Source organism: Triticum dicoccoides, chromosome 7B, assembly GCF_002162155.2.
Source record: "Triticum dicoccoides isolate Atlit2015 ecotype Zavitan chromosome 7B, WEW_v2.0, whole genome shotgun sequence".
NCBI lineage: Eukaryota > Viridiplantae > Streptophyta > Magnoliopsida > Poales > Poaceae > Triticum > Triticum dicoccoides.
In genome coordinates, this window is record NC_041393.1 from 686012779 (window position 1) to 686029676 (window position 16898).

Below are 16898 nucleotides of genomic sequence, written 5' to 3' on the forward strand. Positions count from 1 at the left end.
GCCCGGACCGGCCTTACACGTACGCTTACGTGAGACAGGTTTCACCGACTGACATGCACTAGTTGCATAAGGTGGCTAGCGGGTGTCTGTCTCTCCCACTTTAGTCGGATCGGATTTGATGAAAAGGGTCCTTATGAAGGGTAAATAGCAATTGGCATATCACATTGTGGTTTTTGGCGTAGGTAAGAAACGTTCTTGCTACAAACCTATAGCAGCCACGTAAAAAACTTGCAACAACAATTAGAGGACGTCTAACTTGTTTTTGCACCATATGCCGTGTGATGTGATGTGGCCAAAAGGATGTGATGAATGAAATATATGTGATGTATGAGATTGATCATGTTCTTGTAATAAGAATCACGACTTACATGTCGATGAGTATGACAACCGGCAGGAGCCATAGGAGTTGTCTTTATTTATTGTATGACCTCCGTGTCATTGAATAACACCATGTAATTACTTTACTTCTTTGCTAAACCGTTAGCCATAGTAGTAGAAGTAATAGTTGGCGAGTCAACTTCATGAAGACACGATGATGGAGATCATGATGATGGAGATCATGGTGTCATGCCGGTGACAATGATGATCATGGCGCCCCGAAGATGGAGATCAAAATGAGCAAAATGATATTGGCCATATCATGTCACTATTTGATTGCATGTGATGTTTATCATGCTTTTGCATCTTATTTGCTTAGAACGACGGTAGCATAAATAAGATGATCCCTCATAATAATTTCAATAAAGTGTCCCCCCCTAACTGTGCGCCGTTGCGAAAGTTCGTTGTTTCGAAGCACCACGTGATGATCGGGTGTGATAGATTATAACGTTCACATACAACGGGTGTAAGCCAGATTTACACATGCAAAACACTTAGGTTGACTTGACGAGCCTAGCATGTACAGACATGGCCTCAGAACACAAGAGACCGAAAGGTCGAACATGAGTCATATAGAAGATACGATCAACATGAAGATGTTCATCGATGATGACTAGTCCGTCTCACGTGATGATCGGACACGGCCTAGTTGACTCGGATCATGTATCACTTAGATGACTAGAGGGATGTCTATCTGAGTGGGAGTTCATTAAATAATTCGATTATATGAACTTAATTATCATGAACTTAGTTTAAAACTTTTGCAATATGTCTTGTAGATCAAATGGCCCACGCTAATGTTGCCCTCAACTTCAACGCGTTCCTAAAGAAAACCAAGCTGAAAGACGATGGTAGCAACTATACGGACTGTGTCCGGAACTTGAGGATCATCCTCATAGCTGCCAAAAGAGCATATGTTCTAGATGCACCGCTAGGTGAAGCACCCATTTTCCCAGCAACTCAAGACGTTATGAACGCCTGGCATTCACATAGTGATGATTACTCCCTGGTTCAGTGCGGCATGCTTTACAGCTTAGAACCGGGGCTCCAAAAGCGTTTTGAGCAGCACAGAGCATATGAGATGTTCCAAGAGCTGAAAATGGTTTTCCAAGCTCATGCCCGGGTCGAGAGATATGAAGTCTCCGACAAGTTCTACAGTTGTAAGATGGAGGAGAATAGTTCTGTCAGCGAGCACATACTCAAAATGTCTGGGTTGCACAACCGCTTGTCTCAGCTGGGGGTTAATCTCCCGGATGACGCGGTCATTGACAGAATCCTTCAGTCGCTCCCACCTAGCTACAAGAGCTTTGTGATGAACTACATTATGCAGGGGATGGTGAAAACCATTCCTGAGGTATTTTCAATGCTGAAATCAGTGAAGGTGGAGATCAAAAAGGAACATCAAGTGTTGATGGTCAATAAAACCACTAGTTTCAAGAAAGGCAAGGGTAAGAAGAACTTCAAGAAGGACGGCAAGGGAGTTGCCGCGCCCGGTAAGCCAATTGCCGGGAAGAAGCCAAAGCATGGACCCAAACCTGAGACTGAGTGCTTTTATTGCAAGGAAAACAGACACTGGAAGCGGAACTACCCCAAGTACTTAGCGGACAAGAAGGACGGCAACACCAAAGGTATATGTGATATACATGTTATTGATGTGTACCTTACCGGTACTCGTAGTAGCTCCTGGGTATTTGATACCGGCGCGGTTGCTCATATTTGTAACTCAAAACAGGAGCTGCGGAATAAACGGAGACTGGCGAAGGACGAGGTGATGATGCGCGTTGGGAATGGTTCCCAGGTCGTTGTGATCGCCGTCGGCACGCTACCTATACATTTACCTACGGGATTAGTTTTAAACCTCAATAATTGTTATTTAGTGCCAGCTTTGAGCATGAACATTGTATCAAGATCTCGTTTAATATGAGATGACTACTCATTTAAATCCGAAAATAATGGTTGTTCTATTTATATGAGCGATATGTTTTATGGTCATGCCCCGTTGGTCAATGGTTTATTCTTAATGAATCTCGAACGTGATGTTACACATATTCATAGTGTGAATATCAAAAGATGTAAGGTTGATAATGATAATCCCACATACTTGTGGGGCTGCCGCCTTGGTCAGATTAGTGTCAAACGCATGAAGAAGCTCCATACAGATGGACTTTTGGAGTCTCTTGATTACGAATCATTTGACACGTGCGAACCATGCCTCATGGGCAAAATGACCAAGACTCCGTTCTCCGGAACAATTGAGCGAGCAACCAACTTGTTGGAAATCATACATACTGATGTGTGTGGTCCAATGAGCGTCGAGGCTCGCAGCGGCTATCATTATGTTCTCACCCTCACTGATGACTTGAGTAGATATGGGTATGTCTACTTAATGAAACACAAGTCTGAGACCTTTGAAAAGTTTAAGGAATTTCAGAATGAGGTAGAGAATCAACGTGACAGAAAAATAAAGTTTTTACGATCACATCGTGGGGGAGAATATTTAAATCACGAGTTTGGTACGCACTTAAGGAAATGTGGAATTGTTTCACAACTCACGCCGCCTGGAACACCTCAGCGTAACGGTGTGTCCGAACGTCGCAATCGCACTCTATTGGATATGGTGCGGTCTATGATGTCTCTTACCGATTTACCGCTATCATTTTGGGGATATGCTTTAGAGACAACTACATTCACTTTAAATAGGGCACCGTCTAAATCCGTTGAGACGACACCGTATGAATTATGGTTTGTGAAGAAACCTAAGCTGTCGTTTCTAAAAGTTTGGGGATGCGATGCTTATGTCAAGAAACTTCAACCTGAAAAGCTCGAACCCAAGTCGGAAAAATGCGTCTTCATAGGATACCCTAAGGAAACCATTGGGTATACCTTCTACCTCAGATCCGAAGGCAAGATCTTTGTTGCCAAGAACGGGTCCTTTCTGGAGAAAGAGTTTCTCTCGAAAGAAGTAAGTGGGAGGAAAGTAGAACTTGAAGAAGTACTACCTCTTGAACCGAAAGTAGCGCAGCTCAGGAAGATGTTTCTGTGGTGCCTGCACCGACTAGAGAGGAAGTTAATGATGATGATCAAGGTACTTCGGATCAAGTTGCTACTGAACTTTGTAGGTCCACAAGGACACGTTCCACACCAGAATGGTATGGCAACCCTGTCCTGGAAATCATGTTGTTAGACAATGGTGAACCTTCGAACTATGAAGAAGTGATGGCGGGCCCAGATTCCAACAAATGGCTTGAAGCCATGCAATCCGAGATAGGATCTATGTATGAAAACAAAGTATGGACTTTGACAGACTTGCCCGATGATCGGCCAGCGATAGAAAATAAATGGATCTTTAAGAAGAAGACGGACGCGGATGGTAATGTTACCATCTATAAAGCTCGGCTTGTCGCTAAGGGTTACCGACAAGTTCAAGGGGTTGACTACGATGAGACCTTCTCACCCGTAGCGAAGCTGAAGTCCATCCGAATCTTGTTAGCAATTGCCGCATTCTATGATTATGAGATATGGCAAATGGACGTCAAAACAGCATTCCTTAACGGTTTCCTCAAGGAAGAATTGTATATGATGCAACCGGAAGGTTTTGTCGATCCTAAGAATGATAACAAGGTGTGCAAGCTCCAGCGCTCCATCTATGGGCTGGTGCAAGCATCTCGGAGTTGGAACATTCGCTTTGATGAAATGATCAAAGTGTATGGGTTTGTGCAGACTTATGGAGAAGCCTGCGTTTACAAGAAAGTGAGTGAGAGCTCTATAGCATTTCTCATATTATATGTGGATGACATACTATTGATGGGAAATGATATAGAACTTTTGAAAAGCATAAAGGCCTACTTGAATAAGTGTTTTTCAATGAAGGACCTTCGAGAAGCTGCTTATATATTAGGCATCAAGATCTATAGAGATAGATCGAGACGCCTCATAGGTCTTTCACAAAGCACATACCTTGATAAGATATTGAAGAAGTTCAATATGGATCAGTCCAAGAAGGGGTTCTTGCCTGTTTTGCAAGGTGTAAAATTGAGCTCGGCTCAAAGCCCGACCACGACAGAAGATAGAGAAAAGATGAGTGTCATCCCCTATGCCTCGGCCATAGGGTCTATTATGTATGCCATGTTGTGTACCAGAACTGATGTAAACCTTGCCGTAAGTTTGGTAGGGAGGTACCAAAGTAATCCCGACATGGAACACTGGACATCGGTCAAGAATATCTTGAAGTACCTAAAAAGGATATGTTTCTCGTTTATGGAGGTGACGAAGAGCTCGTCGTAAAGGGTTACGTCGATGCTAGCTTCGACATAGATCTGGATGACTCCAAGTCACAAACCGGATACATGTATATTTTGAATGGTGGGGCAGTAAGCTAGTGCAGTTGCAAGCAAAGCGTCGTGGCGGGATCTACGTGTGAAGCGGAGTACATGGCAGCCTCGGAGGTAGCACATGAAGCAATCTGGATGAAGGAGTTCATTACCGACCTAGGAGTTATTCCCAATGTGTCGGGCCCGATGACTCTCTTCTGTGACAACACTGGAGCTATTGGCCTTGCCAAGGAGCCCAGGTTTCACAAGAAGACCACGCTCATCAAGCGTCACTTCAACTCCATTCGTGAAAATGTTCAGGATGGAGACATAGATATTTGTAAAGTACATACGGATCTGAATGTCGCAGATCCGTTGACTAAACCTCTTCCGCGAGCAAAACATGATCAACACCAGAACTCTATGGGTGTTCGATTCATCATAGTGTAACTAGATTATTGACTCTAGTGCAAGTGGGAGACTGTTGGAAATATGCCCTGGAGGTAATAATAAAATGGTTATTATTATATTTCCTTGTTCATGATAATTGTCTATTATTCATGCTATAATTGTATTGACAGGAAACCGTAATACATGTGTGAATACGTAGACCACAACATGTCCCTAGTAAGCCTCTAGTTGACTAGCTCGTTGATCAACAGATGGTCAAGGTTTCCTGACTATGGACATTGGATGTCATTGATAACAGGATCACATCATTAGGAGAATGATGTGATGGACAAGACCCAATCCTGAGCATAGCACAAGATCGTGTAGTTCGTTTGCTAAAGCTTTTCTAATGTCAAGTATCATTTCCTTAGACCATGAGATTGTGTAACTCCCGGATACCGTAGGAGTGCTTTGGGTGTACCAAACGTCACAACGTAACTGGGTGACTATAAAGGTGCTCTACAGGTATCTCCGAAAGTGTCTGCTGGGTTGGCACGAATCGAGACTGGGATTTTTCACTCCGTATGACGGAGAGGTATCTCTGGGCCCACTCGGTCATGCATCATCATAATGAGCTCAATGTGACTAAGTAGTTAGTCACGAGATCATGCATTACGGAACGAGTAAAGTGACTTGCTGGTAATGAGATTGAACGAGGTATTGGGATACCGACGATCGAATCTCGGGCAAGTAACGTACCGATAGACAAAGGGAATTGTATACGGGATTGCTTGAATCCTCGACATCGTGGTTCATCCCATGAGATCATCATGTAAAATGTGGGAACCAACATGGGTATCCAGATCCCGCTGTTGGTTATTGGCCGGAGAGCTGTCTTGGTCCTGTCTGCATGATTCCCGAACCCGTAGGGTCTACACACTTAAGGTTCGATGATGCTAGGGTTATAAGGAAGATTTGTATGTGATTAACGAATGTTGTTAGGAGTCCCAGATGAGATCCCGGACGTCACGAGGAGTTCCGAAATGGTCCGGAGGTGAAGATTTATATATGGGAAGTCATCATTCGGTCACCGCAAATATTCGGGGGTATACCGGTATTGTACTAGGACCACCGGAGGGGTTCCAGGGGTCCACCGGGAGGGTCCAGCTGCCCCGGAGGGCCTTATGGGCTGTAGGTGGAAGAGGACCAGCCCCTAAGTGGGCTGGGCACCACCCCCTAGGGCCCATGCGCCTAGGGTTGGGGGGGCACCCTAAGGGGGACACCTCCCTTGCTTGGGGGGCAAGCCCCCTCCCCCTTGGCCGCCGCCCCCCTCTAGATCTCATCTAGAGGGGCTGGCCCCCTTCCCCCTTCTCCCTATAAATAGAGGGGTGGAGGGAGGGCTGCAGCACCACATCCAAGGCGCAGCACCTCCCCTCCCCAACACCTCTCCTCCTCCGCGCGAGCTTGGCGAAGCCCTGCCGGAGAACTGCCACTCCATCACCACCACGCCGCCATGCTTCTGCTGGAGCCTTCTTCCTCAACCTCTCCCTCCTCCTTGCTGGATCAAGGCGCGGGAGACGTCACCGGGCTCCACGTGTGTTGAACACGGAGGTGCCATTGTTCGGCGCTAAGATCGGAATCCACCGCGATCTGAATCACTACGAGTACGACTCCTTCATCCGCGTTCTTGCAATGCTTCCATCTCGGGATCTTCAAGGGTATGAAGATGCACTCCCCTCTCTCTCGTTGCTAGTTACTCCATAGATTGATCTTGGTAATGCGTCGAATTTTTTTAATTTCTGCAACGATCCCCAACACCCGCGTGGTAATTTTACTCGAGAAATATCTTTTCCAACCCACAGTTCGACATCTTCCTTGCCGAGTTGCACCTCGGCGATGGTGAAACACACGACGAGGATGAACCAGTTCTTGAGGAGATACAATCCTATGGCTATCCATGATGCCCAACCCAAGTCTTGGGGCCTACTGCATTGACAATTCAATGTAGAAAATTTAAAGTGCAATATGATTTCTGAGGAGATTACGACCCTCAGCTCGATCGGTCACACCCGACGTGAGTTTCGTAGGCACCCGACGTGAGTTTCGTAGGCTACTACACACCATGTTTCTGTTTCTAAAGCGTGTCACCGAGTAAGGATTTGATCCTCGGGACAATTTTGTAAATCGACGTGTGTCTCAGGTGCTATTGGGATCAATGGTTTGATTTTATCCTTCAGGTGCATCAAGGAATTTAGGCTGACATCCACCTTGAGGTCTACTGGCTATACATCTTGGCAGAGAATAAATCGCACCAATTGGGAATGTTCTGCGAAAAATTGCCACACGAAAACAGGATTGGCGGAAAACTTTTTTCCCACGAAGGTCGGCCATCTACATCGACAACTGAAGACCGAGGTGGTGCACACCCCTTTGGAACTCACGCCTGGAGACTGGTTGCGAGCTGCTGGCTACACGAAAGACCTTTTTCTAGCATACAACTTGGATAAACTCCTTCAACATTTTCAAGACCGAGGTGGTCTATGTCGCCTCGGATGTAGTTTGGCATTGGTGCTCGGATGCAAGAAGACACTGACACATGGGAAAATAATAATAAGAGGTGTGGCGTGAGAAAACCAAGACGTCTGATAAAGGCTGAGGGAACCAAGAAGGGGATCCTCGGCTTCCCGACATGTGATCTCTTGGGATACACCTCGGTGATCCTCGATATTGGAGATGGGAAGATTTGTTGAACCGGCTTTCAAGACCGACGACCAAAGACGAAGAGCAGTTCAGAAGAACGGAGCAGCGTGTAAAACTCATCATATCATTCCCGCCGAGGAGGGCTGGGCCGAGGACCCCCGTGGCTGCCCATGATGCATACGAGGAAGGTTCCACAAGACTTGGCATAGAAGACAAGGACTCCTCTCCACTGACGTAGCTGACTAGGACTCCTATTATCCTAGGCCTTTAGTACATTATATAAACTGAGGCTAGGCTAGTCAATAAATTATCTCATATTGGGACCAACTCATTCATACTTGATCTCGAGGTAGATTAACCTATACTCTGTACCACATTCATAGTCGATACAGTCAAAGTATGACGTAGGGTTTTACCTCTTTGAGAGGGCCTAAACCTGGATAAATACTGTGTCCTCTCTCTGTCCTATTATCATTGTGCCAAGGCTATGAGGCGGGAACCCCTATGCAAGATCTACCGGATTTGACTCCATCAGTTGTACCCATCACCCCCAATACATAATATACCAAGATAGGTCCCTCATTCTTTGGTTGAGTTTTGTGCCTATGTAAACATTGGCACAATCTCAGATGGGACTAGGCCACCATTCACCATTTGGAGCAGGATCATGCTATCCCTGAGCAATTTATCTATATGGATACTTGGGAGGCATTGCTTGCCTTGGCCATATGGAGTCATTAATGCAGCAACGACGCGGATTTTACTTCCTCCAAGCACAACCCTTTGCTAGTGAAGATACTATCATGGCTGACATGCACAAGAAGGTCAACACAGCAATGGTGCACTTAGTGCAATACATCACCACATCTGATACCATGATAAAAAACATGGAAGAAGAGATCCACACCACTAGTAGAGTGCTTTCTTGATTCCACCCACCTTGGGATTTACTCATAGCTTGTCTGAGCCCACCCACACCAAGATTTTGCATAGGATACCGAAGACTCGCACCTCAAGCCCTACCCTAACCCAACAAGGTGCCACCGCAACACATCACTGATTTACTCCCCCACTAGAAGAGTATCCAAAGTGTATTCAATGCCTTTGGTGTGCGTGATGTAGTGACTCGGGCCATCCAATGCCTTCATGGCCATGGCTCGATCATCCCCAGAAATCCGTCAACTCCATCCAACACTCGTCAAGTTTAGGATTCCAAAGATTTGAGGAGAGTAGCATCCAATCAGCCAACCCCAAATGTTGGCATAGTTTATTGGACCTAAGTGTGGTTCTAGTCGAGTTTCAAGCCCTTGGATTTTCTATCCCCCAGATCTGTGTAGTTGGTGTTTTTTTTTCCATGCGGAAATGAAGCTAGAGGTCCTGAGCGAGTGAGGATCATTATCTTGCATTATAGTTAGTACATGTATTTGTGTGCATGGCTTGATTTGTGTACCTGGTCAGGGTACACAACACCATGATGGATCTTGTTTGTGCTCTTCCTGTTAGTCAGTTTGAAGTGTTCTTCTTAGCCTTGTCTAAGCCTATTTGGTTTTCTCCTGTCTTCTGTCAGCAAGTGTTGATAGAACTGGGTTGGTTCTTTTAGGCAACTGGCCGCTAATATTTTGATTATTTTTCCAGCAACTCGAAAGTTGTTGGAAATGGTCGTCTTCCAAACGACATTATGACTATCTTGTTGAAGGATTTTTGGCCGGGGTTGTACAACCAATGACAAGAATAGGGACTAGGTCCTTATTCTCATTGGTTACTAAGGAGACTCCTCCTTTCTTAGGAATGCAATGAACTGGATTTACCCACTTACTATCGGAGATAGGATAAGTTACCCATGCATCAAGAAGATGCATTACCTCCTTTCTTTCCATGTTCTTGGAGGCGGGGTTTAGCCATCATTGGCTTTCAGTTGCTAGTTTAGCTCGTTCTTCAATGGGAATAACGTGAGAATAAATGGATGGGTGTATTCCCTTCACATCTTTCACTGACCTATACTCTGTACCCCATTCACAATCAATACAATCAAAGTAGGACGTAGGGTATTACCTCCTCGATAGGGCCCAAACCTAGGTAAATATCGTGTCACCTTTCAGTCCTATTACCGTCGTGCCAAGGCTACGAGCTCGGCACCCCCTACCCCAGATCTGCCGGATTCGACTCCGTGAGTTGTACGCATCACCCCCAATACATAATACCGAGAGAGGTCCCTCATTCTTTGGTCGAGACCAAACATATATGAGTTGTAAGTGTATGCATCGGGATTGTATACCAATCTATTTGATTAGATCCACACATATACACATAATTCTCTTTAAATAAAAATATTGTAACGGTGCAAATGCCTTTGTATGAGACAAATGGTGTCCACCCTCTATGTCTATCATGCTGGATAAAGCTTGGTTATATATCTATGCCGTGATAGCTGAACTCACATTCTTGCCTTTCTTGTCTACCTATGGTCGAGGTTGTGCAATTTAGAAAAAATAAGGCATCTTGGTGCAATGCAGGTAAAGAACCAATCGTTGTGTATTTAATAATAACCTTGGGATAAAGACCTAATTTTTCTATCCCAATCAAGATAACTGCGGCCTTTGGAGTTAAGATATAGGTGCTACCCTGTGGATTTGATCCTTGTGTACTTTTCACTAGGAAAACAGATTCTTTAGAACCCTTGAGAGTTGTGAGGAATGATAGCTGTTTTGTTAGGCATGCAAAAACAATGGAATTATCCGAACCCAATTCCCGACGAAGAGAATTTTTGCAATGCTCGTGAGGATGTCCGAGTGTTAAAATGTGAGGTCCCCTAAACCATGTACAAGGTAATGATTTGGGCGTAGGATGGATTGATCACTATACCCACTACTCTTATTTTTAACTCCTGCCATGTGGGATGGATTTTTTGAGTGACTTACCTATAGTGAACCGAGGAGAGCCTCAACCCTAATTTTGAGTGCACCTAGCAGTTTTATCCTTGGGAGATATTTCCCAACCCCCACTGTGTTTAGTGGCTAAATCAAGCTGTAAACATTAATTTGTTGGGTTAACCCCAACCTCTTTGAATGCCAGATGGTCCAAGTGTTCGGTGACATTAAAAATCATAAACCAATTATAATTTAATTATTGAGCGCATCATAAGCATTTAAAATGTTTGGTGGCTTGATTAAATCATCCATCAAGGTAGTTGTGTGATTGTGCCCCTCCTTGGCAGGATCGGAGCCTTTGTCTTTTGATTGATGCATATAGATGATACATCTCAACCTATCTTGGTAGGATTTCTAATGATGTTAAGACTGGTCGATGTACAATAATTCATGGATGCAATCACCCGAGAAGTCTGGATAGAGATTAATGCTTAGACCACCTCCAAGACTGAAACTGGTGACGCCATTGTGCATTGATTATTAATTTCATTTTAGTTTAGATATCAAGGTTACGATGAACTTTGTTAATAATGTACTAAAACAATCATGTGATAGGAAGGCATGAGCGTATGGATTTTTGATGATTTTTTGGTACCCTCGATCGTTGTGTCTTATTTTCTTATAGTACTGAATGCTCTCAAATTAAAATGCCATACTATTACGGAGTTTGTCGATCAAATTTTCCTTTTCTTCGAAAAGGAGAATGTACCCCAGCCTCTGCATCTATGCGATGCATGCGGCTATTTTATTAATTATTCACAAAGCCCTTAAAGGTAATACATCAGTAAGCCTGAAGCCACCATGTTGGCAACACCTGTTGCTACTCCTATCCCTGTCATGAAGGGGTGCCGAATGTCCGAGCGTAATACCAAACAAACATCGCACCAACACCTAACATCTAATGCGGATGCCCAACTAAGCCACAATACCTGGACTGGGTTACACACCGATCCAACGCACTTTCAGTGGGCATCACATGAGCACACTGCAAGGGCCGTCACCTCCTTCATCCATCGATCCATTCTCAGATCAGATACTGACGCATCGACCTTGCCAGGCCTCTCTGCCATCGGCGCCACCACGACCCCAGACAATGCCATCCTCCTGTGCGAGTCCATCGCCACTCACCGGACACCGAGTCTCCACCACGCCACACCGCCGAGATCCGCCGCCATAGATGTGTAGGATGAAGCACCGCTCCACCACCTACTGACGCCCAACCACCAAGTCGTCCACACGTCCGTCCAACCGATGAATACCTCCAAAGATGATGGCCCCATGGGGGTGGCAACGAAGATGCTGCCATCATCCGATCCAAGAGGCCCCTCAGCGTCTCCAACGAGGGCTACGACGCCCACGGGCGCCACCGTCAAAGATACCGTCCTCCGGGTCTGAGGTTTATGCAAATGAGCTTTTAGGGTTCCTACACAATTGGTTTTGGTGACAACAACCAAATATATTGCCAAATGTGGCATACATGATTTACAATAAATAAATGATAAGATACAAGAAAGATGCAGTTGTATTTTGTAGTCAAATGTTAGCAAAGCTTTTTACCTAGTAACTATCTTATCCGGTAACCTGGCTCCAAACTCAAACATCTTTAGTTGCCCTCTTAGACTTATCTTGGACTCACATTACACAAGAAAACTGAAAGACATTTAGATGTTAGTCATACTACTCCCTCTATTCCTAATATTGGCAGTTCAAATTGAACTGCCAAAGGGTCTTATATTTAGGAACAGAGGGAGTATCATAGACTAAATTTGCAATCATAATCCCTATACTAACCCAGTAGGACAATACCTACAATCACTAGTAATTTATGATGCAACAAGATCATGTACAAAGAAGACAGTTAGGATATGCTCCTACAAGTTCAAGAGATAAGTGATGCAGCAGAATGCGCCAAATATTATCATAAACATATTTCACGCTAAGACAAATAATAACTTGTACTACCTCCGTTAGTAAAGGTAAGACATTTTAGAGATTCCAATACGGACCACATACGAGCAAAATGACCGAATGTACAATCTAAAATGTCTATATACATCCGTATGTAGTTCATATTGAAATCTCTAAAAGGGCTTATATTTAAAAATGGAGGGAGTATTTGAAATGTGGTCATACAATTGATACTCTACATTGTTTTCTCATTATTCTTATTGAATAAAATTAATATATTGAAGACCGTTCACTACTCTACAAACGACCACACACGAGTTATTATAGTTTTCTACACATTGGGGCACTTCTAATCCTTTTAGGATTGACAGATGTACCGGAATTCATGGCTGTGATCACCCGAGAAGTCTGCATAGAGGTCAACGTTCGTGCCGCCTTCGAGGCAGAAACTAGTGAGCCCATTGTGGATATGATTGTTAGTGGCCGGACTCTTTTTCATAATATACTAAAACGACCTCGTGCTTGGATGGCATGAGAGTACGGACATTGATGATTTGTGAGATGCCTTTGATCCTAGGGTCTTATTTCCTTATAGTGGTGAATGCTCTTTATAGAAAGAAATGCTACACTAAGATGGAGTTTGAGGATCAATTATGCCAAAGCTTTGTACAATGCAACATCCCCCTTGGTGGTCCAGGAGCACAAATTTAGAGAGATAATTTACTTAACTGCTCATGATTCTTCACGATACGGTAGACACGTTGAGGGTTGCGTTGTTTTTTTTCCTGAAATTTTTGCAATATTTCATACTTTTTCGCTTTGCAATAAAAATTGGCACACATGTGTTTGACTAATATTTTTTTCTCTTCACCGCAAAACAATAGTCTCAAACACCACACAAAACAATATATTGATTAGCTGATGTTGTAAATTTATTACTTGATTTGTTCTGAAAAACATGATGGTAGCATAAGACAAGAGTGTACCCACAAAAAAAACATAAGACAAGAGTGAATAGATTACATGATTGCTAAAAACAAACGACATGAGAGTGAACCAAAAAACACTAAGCATATTACATGGTAGCAACACGCTAAAACAGTAATAAAAATACAACTTGTAATGAAAATCTTATATGATAGATAGATTCAAATCGCCCTGGCACATGATGGCACACGGCCATGGGATCACGGTGCATATGCGTGCAGCTGAGGCTAAACCGGAGGAGAATCAAGGAAATAACATGGCTTGGTGAATCTGTAGGAGCACTAGGGATGACAAGGATGGCAACCAACTTGGGCTTCTTGAACACCAGTCGGTGAGACGAAGAAGCCCCTAGGGGTTCCCTTGAGGAGCTTAAGTTGCTTTCAGCCCGCACACGATCTTTATCAGTTCGACTGGCGACTTCGGCTCTGATGCAGGTGTGTTGGTGCCCTCACCGCACTGATGATGCATGGGCTAGGGAAGGGAAACACCTTGACAGCCTATGTGAGTGGTAGGGCATGCAGTTGGAGGGGTAGTGATGGTGCGTGAGGAGAGAAGCAAGACCAAGGTGAGTGTTGTGCGGAACGCCGATGCGTCGCAGTAGTTATAGTCAGCAATACTCCGGAGTGGCAAGCATGACTATGGTGGGAGTGGGTCGGTGGAATTCACTGCAATGATGCATGCATAGGCCAGTGTGGCATGTGAACATGAAAAACTGAAATTATGGTCGTCATGTCCCGTCCGTCACAACAGATGCTACGGTCTAACGAGTCTTCTTGTCGGCACGGTTAACATGACAAGAGGTGGGTCCCACATAGGAGGAAACGATTCAAATGAGATGGCAACTTGACAACAAGTAGAGACGGCGCGTAGGGGCATGCGGCTAATTTTTTTAAGCTATAGTGGCACTCACAGAATTTTCATGAAGTTTGGGTGGCAGTCATCGAATATCCAAGCTACATACCGGCACAAACCGAATTAAGTCCATGTCAATAAATCATAGCATGTGTGCCCACATATTGTACCTCTTATCAATGCTTGATTTTCCTCATAAAGGTGGTGGGGTTTCCCCCCACTTCTTTTAGCTATCAACAATATCACTTAATCTTAGTAGCTTTCTAAGGGCATTTTTAACAGATCCCCTATAACCGGTTAGAGGAGTAAATTTTTACTCCTCTAACCAGTATCCTCAGCCGCGTCCCAGCTCCCTATTTAGCCTCCACCACTCGGTCTTGGAGGAAAAAAAATCTCCTCTCCTCCATTGCCCCCCCTCCCCCCGCCCCACTCCCACGCCCATCTATGCCGACGCTGTCCCCGCCACCACTTGTGGCCACCGCCCGCTAACGTGGACACTCCATAGGCTCCGCCGCGGTCCTTGACAACCCGGATTTGTTCTTCTCTCTCCCCGTCGACGGCGCACAACTGGGAGATCTACGGCCGCCGCCGTCGCTGGATTTGGCGCGTCCGGCCGCCGGCGACTGTGCCTTGACATGGTTTGGCTGGGTACCAGACTGCACAGACCCGACAACACCTCCATGCCGCATGCAGGTATCGAGTTTGCCCCTAGCCGCTCGGATCTCTCCCATCGGTGTTTCGCTGACAAAGACACGCCTGACTGTCGCCCCGGCTCGGCGCTGGCCAGCAGCTCGTCGGCTCCCCGTTTTCCGGTCATAAAGTGCGACGTCTGCTCGTGGTAGGTGATGCGCCGAGTTTCTACCACGCCAGAACATCCTTGATGTGTGTTCTTGAAGTGCAAAAAAGATTGGGTATGTGCTTCTTTGATTCAGTTGTTCACTAGGTTCGGCACAATTTTGGTAGCTTATTGTTTGCTCAAATTTGTGTGGATGGATGCAAGTTTTGGTATTCGGAAGAAGATTACATCGATCTATTGATAATCACTAAATATGATATATGATCGTGCACTCGTTGCTAGAATAGAGGCTAGAGATGAGACTAGATGTCAATTAACGTCGAATTTGTCGGAATCGAAAAAGAAAGAAGTGTGCAAGCTCGAGAAGCCAATAGAGAGAATCAACAATGAAGACATAGAGAAGATATTAATCCAATTAGTTGGAGTAGTTATAGAAGGTGGATATATTTTAAAGTGTCCAATTGTGGTTCTTGTTTTCTCTGGTTTTTGCTCTCTTTTTTTTGCGGAAAAACTTCCAATCTATTCATCTTCAATCATGGCAGTACAATGAATACCAGAAATAAAAATTACATCCAGATTCATAGACCACCTAGCGACAACTACAAGCACCGAAGCGAGCCGAAGGCGCGCCGCCGTCATCGCCCCTCCATCGCCGGAGCCGGGCACAACTTGTTGTAGTAGACAATCGGAAAGTCGTCGTGCTAAGGCCCCATAGGACCAGCACCCCAGAACAGCAACCTCCGCCGATGAAAAATAACGTAGACCGGAAGGATCCAAACCGAAGATACACGAACGTAGACGAACAACGACAAGACCCGAGAAAATCCACCAAAGATAGATCTTCCGGAGACACACCTCCACACGCCCACCAACGATGCTAGACACGCCGCAGGAACGGGGGCTAGGCGGGGAGACCTTTATTCCATCTCCAGGGAGCCGCCGCCGTCTCGCCTTCCTGAGTAGGATACAAACCTTAACAAGATTGAAAAAATGATTAAAAACGGAGCCCTCCCGCCGGCCCTTGCCAGGATCCACCGCGCCTCCATGGCCCTAGGGCCACCGGAGACGAGGCGGACCTGCGCCGGCGCCGGCGAGAGGCACGAACCTTAACTTTCTTTCTTGGAGGAGGAGGAGGAGGCGGAGCCCTGGCTCTAGGTACGTTGGTTTTTGCTATCGTAGCGCAGAATTGCTGAATCATGTACTCCAATGTATCAAATGTCATTGAATGAAATAAAGAATCCAAGAAATGTGTTTCGGTGGCCGAAAATGAAATGCAAATGATATTTTTTTTACTCTGTTATATATAAGCCAGTTAGGTCTGGCCAAAACTTAGTGGAGTAAACATACTCCACTAAGGGTTTACTCCACTGGATGCTCCCCTATTTTTCGGGGATCGGTTGGAAATGCCCTAAATCAAGGTTAATCTCCCATACTTTCTTTTGGTGGGGTTGAATCCACAAACTTTCCCTATTCATTTCTACTGCTACCATATACCAATAGATGGTGTTAGAACCCACGCAACAACTTATTTATATGGACCACGAAAAACAATGAATGGCTTTGACTTGCAGTACTCTTCACAGTTTACTTGGCATGCTATTTCTTCCATATATGCAGGAATGGAAGGCACAAATGGAAGTACTAACATGG